The sequence below is a fragment of the Fundulus heteroclitus genome, chromosome 21 (genome assembly GCF_011125445.2).
Source record: "Fundulus heteroclitus isolate FHET01 chromosome 21, MU-UCD_Fhet_4.1, whole genome shotgun sequence".
Classification (NCBI taxonomy): domain Eukaryota; kingdom Metazoa; phylum Chordata; class Actinopteri; order Cyprinodontiformes; family Fundulidae; genus Fundulus; species Fundulus heteroclitus.
In genome coordinates, this window is record NC_046381.1 from 14,271,283 (window position 1) to 14,279,242 (window position 7,960).

The following is a 7,960-nucleotide window of genomic DNA, read 5'->3' on the forward strand; positions in this document are numbered from 1 at the left end:
TCCTGCTTGTCTGGCTGAATACTGGGTTGTCTGTCTCCGGTTCATGGCAACGTTCCTCTGTGCATATAGGGGGAGGTGGTGGAGCTTGTGGACAGAGTTAGGTTCCTGGGCATTCACCTCTCCTCCGACCTCTCCTGGACTGTGAACACCTCCCACCTGGTGAAGAAGGCCCAACAATGGCTCTTTTTTCTCAGAAAACCAAAGCGGTCTGGACTTTCCACTAAAGAACTTATGTAGAGCTACCATAGTGTAATTTATGTATCTGCATAACTGTGTGGTATGGGAGCTGTCCAGGAGAAGAAGGACCTAGTACGGGTGGTGAGAACAGCGCAAAGTATTGTGGGATGCCGTCTACAGGATTTGGACTCAATTTATGCAAAACGAGTCCAAAGAAGGACCAGACACATCTCCACTGATCCCACCCACCCAGGCATTGCGCTCTTTTTCCCTCTCCCATCAGGTAAATGCTTCAGAAGCATTAAATCATAAACAAATAAACTTATAAACAGGTTCTTTCCAAGAGCTGTAAGGGCAATCGTCCCCTGATCACCCCACTTTTACTAGCCCATCATCACATTAATGTTATTGCCTATTTGTACACTATTATGTCAAAATATCTAAATGCACATCTCTGTAAATGAAGCTTCAAATCACTGCACAAAAGCACCTTATTACCTCATTATTTGTTATCTGTGACTTATGAAGAACAACTAGTTCATACAAACTTTCAAATCTTCATCTTTTTAAAAACAATTTTACCTTATGAACGCTATACTGGGGGGAAAAACACTGTAACCTTTGTTCATCGCCTGTTTGTTAGTTAGTTTGTTTGTTTGTTTTGTCTCTTACTTCTTGCTGGAGTGGCCAAAAACAAATTTCACCACGGTAACACACAGTGACAATAAAGAATCTTTGAATGAGTGGAAATATACTCCTCCTTGGCCAATAATTTAATTTCTTTAATCTGCAATGGCCGCAATCAATTTTATTGTGGAAATGATGAAAATAAAGTCATAAAAGTCTGGATTGCTCCCAAAACTTATTTATGCATTGTTTTGGTTTTTTTGCATCAATCAAGCTTTAGTCTATTATACAGTACTGCAAAGATTTATTTTGGTTAGTCATAGTCGTATAAATTCAATCTTATAAATATGATTAGCCCTCAATCTCAAACAGCTTCCTGTGGTTAATAGTCCAGGCCCAGCGCAGAAATAACTTTTTTTTATCCGCAAAGGCATGCGGCCTGCAAGTGTTGAAAGCTGGATCATCTGGGTTGTTATAAAAGTCATGCCTCTCTGTTGCCAGTCAAATGGGCTGGATGGTTTTCAAGAAGAATCCTTCCTCTGCTATGACATTTAGCCCTGAACTTGTTTATGTAGCTTTTCAAAATGGCAACGCAACATGAAGGTTTCGTACTTAGGTTTTTTTCAAAAATCAGAAACAAGCGTAATCCTTAATTCAAGTTTATTGATGTGATTTATGACATTTGACATTTCTGTTACAGATTCCAGTGCTACAGAGATTTAACACAGCCCATCTGGTAACTGAACATTGTTGGATTAAGCTGGCTGATAATACAAAAACATTTTTCTTTAAAGCATTAATCTGGAGGAGGCTGAAACAGGATGTTTTCACTTTAGCTAGATGTTTAGAATGGTTCAAGAGGATCGTCTTGTTTGCAGCCCCCCTTTGCTCTTAGAAATCTTGTTGTAATTGTATCAATGTACAGAGGGCTTTGGAAGATCATCAGATGGACGTAATCATTATCTCCAACCTGAACCTGCAGGGAAAAAAACTGTCACTTCAGTCCACAGGAAGATGAAATCATGTTTAAAAAATATTTAAGCTGCTCTTGTACCCACAAACTTGCTGACTAAAGTTTTTTTTTTTTATCCTGATTGAATTACCTTGTTCAATAAAAATGCTGCACAAACATAGGTGACTTGAATTAAACAAATACAAACACAATCACATTCGTTACTTTTAAATAATATGTCAAAATATAAAATACATCTTCATTACCTTGATGAGATAGTTAACCCCTGCCACAACCTGTGACCGGTATTCAACTGCATTAAATTCCTTGTATTGTCTGCCTGTTTTTGATTCTGAAATGTTCCACATCTGTGTGACAATCAGTGAAAAAAGATGTCAGAACGGAAAGTTCGCAAGGCAACATTTGGACAAAGAATAAATATTGCTCACCCATTTAGTAAGCATGCACACATCCCCATCTGCGGGTTTTGGCCCTGACCATCCTCCACAGTTCATCCTGTTTCCGTGTGTTGCTTTTAACAGAGAAGTATCTGCTGTTATCAGGCTCAAAAGCTTAACATGAGTTGGTTTTCAAGCATATTTATGCTGTAGGTGCTCTGAGAGAGAACGGGGAGGTGGTTCCTGATGATGGGTGGAGCTCAGTGTGGAAACACCTGACATTTAATGGGTAATGTCTTACTTCAAGAATTTCTCAAGAAAGGTGTTGACTGAGTGACTGTCAGCTATTATCTACAAAGACAGAGCCTGTCAGAAGGCAGAGAAAGGAAAATAACTTTTACTTGGAATTGAAATAGAGAGAAAATGAACATACACAATTAAAAGGGAAGCAGATGACGGTTTAATACATGACTAATTGGTGTTAAAGTTTGATTCAGTTCTGCTTTTGCTATTAACAACTAAAAGATAGTGACAGTGTTATAAGAGATCTCAAATACCACAGTGTCCACCTTTTTAAACCAGTTTGTCAGCAACTCCCTCACTTGTTTCTACTTCACTAGTTTTTAACTCTGAATTATACAACTTCGACTTTGAAATCCAAAAACGTTGATCTGTGCATTGTTGCTAATAGAAAGAAATGTTAAAATAACAAATGTTTCAAAATGTTTGATGTCCTCTAGCAGTGAAAAACCTTCAGTCCCGTAACACACCTTGGCTTTCAGACCTTGATAATTATTTAGTCTTAATCTAATCTTAGTCTCAAAGAAAGGGTCGACCTTGTTCCCTGAAACTGAATGGAGCGCAGTTCTTTAGTCATTGTTTAGTTAATTAGACTAACAGTAACTAAAAACTGCTAAGTAAGGTGTACATTGTACTGCAGGTTTTTCTATGGCGCATGTAAAATGTGATGTTAGCTATACTTATATAGTTAAGTTTGAGTTTGAGTTTTATTTCAGAGTGAAAACTAAAGTTTGGTAACTTTTTACTTAATAATGTGGGTGTTTTTGGTGTATTCATGTGTACAAGTTTATTGTGAACACACTGCATCTGTTTTGTTTTTCTATTAGTTTGTGCTCATTTCTGACACGTTGTGCTTTAATAATTTACGTACTGGGACACTTTTCTCAAGTTACATTAGCACATTAGACCCAAAAGTTGAAGCTTTTAACCATTTAGATTTATATTGTACTTTATATTACTTTATATTCTACAATTTATTACTTTTTGCTGCAGCTGAGTTTTCACCATGACATCAACACGATCAATTAGGTTTCATAACTCTATAGCAGTAGTGGTATAACCATCATTGAAGTAATTTATGTGGCGTCTTCCTAAATTAGTTCCTGATTAAACACACAGAAGCACAGAAACAAGAGCTTCAGCATCTGATCCTTCTTATGTACAGGTAAGATTCATGAGAAATGCATGTGGTGACATCTTATATGAGTAAGAAGGGAAGTGGAGGGGGTTTGTTGCTGTCTCCAGTGCTAATGGGCAAAAGGCGGGGTACATCCTAGACAGGCTGCCAGTCCAATGGACATTATTTGTATTTGTGCTTCTCAGTTTTGATTTTTATATGAAAATATAAATATTTTCTAGCTGGGAAATGCCTCAAATAAAATGGACTGTCAAAAGATGCTTATTTTTCTCGTTCTTGTAATTGCATTTGTTTTGCAAAAGAATAACTATTGAACAATTGTTACTGCCTAACAGCAGTTCTCTGTTACTATACTGTCATGTCTTTGAATTCCTGCATGAGAAAAACACAGAGTTCAACAGAAAGAGGAGGATCGGCATTAAGTTATTAAGATGTAAAGACAGGACTGATGCCAAGTTCTTGCAGAGACGTGGTAATGATTTGAACAACCATCCTTATAGCAGGCTCCAATATCCAAAATACAAGCAAACAAACAAGAATATCAATACAAAAATAAACAGTGAAACTAGATCAAAACAGCAGTAATAATAGTGTTTAATCTTGGTTATAGTTTTAGAGTCACACAGTGCCACTATGGGCAAATGTAGTTTCTCTACTCATGAATACAAACAGGATCGTTATTGTTGCCTAATAACATAATTACACAAAAGCAGTCAGTTGTGTTGTTTCTGTTGAACCATTTCCAGAGAAAAGCTAAGGTGTGACTTCCAGCATTTCTGTTGTAAATCTTAGAATAAGGCAAAATATTGACACCTCTCCTAATTAGTCCGAATAATGGTGCAATAATGTTGGGTAATGTCATGGAGGCTCAGAGACAGGAGGACCCAGAATTCGACCAGACAACCGAGGTTAGTAAAAATGTAGAATTTAATGAGAAGATCTTGGCAAAACAGTGGTCAAAATCATAATCCAAAAATGATACACAAAAAAGGCAGTCCAAAAACTCACACAGGGATATGGCAGAAAACGTGGAACTTAAACTCACCAGAGGCTAGACATGGAAAGACACAATAGAACATGACAAGACAAGAGAAGACAATGAACTGGCAGGGAAGTGGCAGAGGAGACAGATTTAAAAAGGCCGGAGAACAAAGGAGAGAGAGTGAGCCAATTAACCAGAAACAGGTGGAGGTAATCAGAGGGAGGGAAGTGGCTGCAGGAGGAAACAAGCTGAAAGAAAACACCTGGGGTCCGGTCTTCGTACGTCGCTAACTCAGTTAGCAGGATTTCATTGTTGACGATTTGGCATTATCTTGGATCGTTTGGTTCTTCGAAAGACATCCTGCACTTGTTGTCATAGCAACATGTGCGCCAGCTTAAACCTGCTCCAGAGCAGGCTTATTTCATGTAAACAAGATTAGATCACGGCTGTATAAGCGGAGGAGATAGGGAAGTCTGCCGTAGCCATGTCCATTTTTACGACAGCAACCTGTTGCGGAAGGTGCAAGAATAATTTGCAGAGTTTTTCGAATTAATCGCATATTGCGCAATAGACAGGATCCTTTAGCGCAGCGCGACGGTGTGATTGTAGAGAGATTTTTCTTGGTGGCTGTTATAAACAGACAAACACATCATTTAACAGTGGCTTTTAAAGAGGAAAAGGTGGTGTTAGAGACATAAATAGAAAATTTAGTTTATAATAAAGTTATTTGTATGATAGTTTGCTTTTTATTTTTATCATATTCAGTAAGAAGAGTTGTTCGGGCCATTTTATTGTGAAGTTTAGTTTTACTTTGAAAGGCTTGCTTCCTTTCGAGCCGTATATTGTATTAGAAAAAACTATGGACGGATTATCTCGACACGGAGCAATACAGTTTTACCGTGTAAACTGTGGATGACTTGGAAAGGGAAGATTTTCATTTTTTATGGAGAAAGATTTTTTTTTTGTTAAAATTCCTAGTTTGCACGCGTCCTTTACTTCCCGTGTCTAAGGAATGACCCTGAATTTTGGATCTCTTGACATAACAAGTGCCTTTTTAAAATAAAGTATAATAATTAAAGGCTACCATTTTGTAGAATATTCTTGTATTTCACTTTTACTTGTCCCCATGTTCTAGTGGGTCCCGTGGAGGCTCTGATATAAAAGAACAAATAATATCAAATTATTAAAATGCAAAAATTCATGCTGTAGAAAGTGATAGAAACATCTACCATGGACAGTATTTACGCATTAATTTTCTGCTGCTTTTTGCCAGCCCTCTCTCCTGGCTTTAACAGATTTTGAGGTGTTTTAATTAATGACTCAAATTCAGCATAACCTTCCATTAAAAGCTCGTGTTCTGCTTGGGAGAAAAACTGTGGGCGTTCTTTGTTCATGCTGAACAGCCAATAGCAGCGTTGCTGATCATTGTTTCTACTATCGATACATTTCCCCTTTTAAACAAACGCATGAACGCGCAGTTGTCTCAGATAACTCAATCCAGCCATACTAATCGTAAACAACAGGTGTGTTGGAAGAACCCAATTAGCCGGATCAGGATTAGCCGGATGAAATCATCTTGGATGTGTCATTTGATCTTGGATGTTTTAAGCAACGTACGAAGAACGGACCCCTGGAAAGGAACAGACACTAATCCAACCCTAGAACATAAATAGCCATGAAGGAACAAACCTAAGACAGAAGATAAAACTAAGACTAAACAGAGAACAGAAGGGAGATCAGAACTAATACTAAGACCGGATGAACTAAAACAGTACACAAGCTAAACAAGAATCCAAAACAAGACAGAACAGAAACAAAACCTGAGGTGGGAGAGAGCAACAACTGATCAAATAATAAACATAAGCCAAAACAAAACCCAGATTATGACAGGTAAACTGCTTTCACATTGTCTTTTAATCTTTCTCTCAAAAACACATTTCTCGGTTTAAAACATTTACTCTAAATTGATTCTGTCAGGTGAAAATATATTTTAAGGTTAACAGTATGACAAAAAAAATCTGTATATTTGTTACTTCAATAAATATGCTATAGATAGTTTAGCCCCTTTTTAAAACTTTTTATTTCTGGTAGACGTTAAACATATTTCTGCTATTAAACTAAACCAGGATTTGCTCAGGAATTGACAGTACAAAAAAATAAGAAAAAAACACAACTATTAAATAAATCATATTTATTTGTCATTGCAACATATCCATCCATCTTTCCTGGGATCCCAACAGGGATCACGCTTTATCCCTGTTGGGATCGCGAGGGATTGCTGGTGCCAATCTCCAGCTGTCAATGGGGGAGAGGCGGGGCACACCCTGGACAGGTCGCCAGTCTATCGCAGGCCAACACACAGTACAAGTAAACCATTCACGCACACACTCACACCTAAGGAGAGTTTAGAGAGGCCAATTAACCTAACAGTTATTTTTTTGGACTATGGGAGGAAGCCGGAGTACCCAGAGAGAACCCACGCATGCACAGGGAGAACATGCAGGGTCAGACTCAAACCCAGGACCTTCTTGCTGAAAGGTAACAGTGCTACCCACTGCACCACTGTGCAGCCCTATTGCAACATATGTTAGGGAGCTGCATGTTTAGGCTAATGGTCTTGTTTAAGGACTCTAGAGTGAAAGTCTGTGGGATTGGAACCCAGAACCTTGCAGCCTCTCTAGGACACTAGTGTTGTGCTCTCTAACCACTAGACCACCACTCCTCTTATTGAAGCCACAGGCAGCTATTGAACATTTTTCTTGGTTGTGAAAGAAACATAACAGACTGACAGTTGATCTGTTGCAGCATACATCAAGCGTCAGTCTCATTAATGCCCAACCTGCCGTTTCTCTGGAACTAAAACAGCTATAAAGGAGGATTTTAACCTGTTTAACTAGAACTGAGCTATGAAACATTGTGTTCAGACAAGAGAAACGGTACATTGATTTTTGTTAAGTACAGGGAATTCATGGCAAGTAAGGCATATAAAACACACAGGTCACATCCTAATAACTTTTGAGTTTTTTGTGGTTTGAACTGTCGTTTTAGTTTACTTAAAGGTGTGGTGGACGGTCTTCTTTGATTTCTAGGCGGATCAACTTATCTATTGGTTGTCCCACATGTAATTCATTGTGACTTGCTCACCTAACGGCATTGTATGTGCATGTTCCTTGCTAATTTTCTCTTGCTGCACATGCACACTTTTAGTGCTTATGTATCTAGTGAGCTTCAGTTTTAGCCGCTCATTGTAGCTCCACTGCTCTCCCCATATACTTTAAAAATGGCTGAGAGTCGCAAGTAGCAAACTGCGTACAAGTTTATGAGAAGAAGAGGAAGGCCTCTGAAGAAAAATATAAGATCAGCTTGTTTTTTGGGAGATGGTTTCA

General features: G+C 38.3%; 1 long non-coding RNA gene across 1 annotated transcript; it reads right to left on the reverse strand.

Moving 5' to 3' along the window:
- Window positions 1–1,447: 1,447 nt before the first annotated feature.
- Window positions 1,448–2,119, reverse strand: LOC118556889. Its single transcript, XR_004927453.1, has 2 exons — window positions 2,023–2,119; window positions 1,448–1,780 (listed from the first exon to the last, which is right to left on the reverse strand). It is a non-coding gene; the product is annotated as an uncharacterized LOC118556889 (long non-coding RNA).
- Window positions 2,120–7,960: the final 5,841 nt, after the last annotated feature.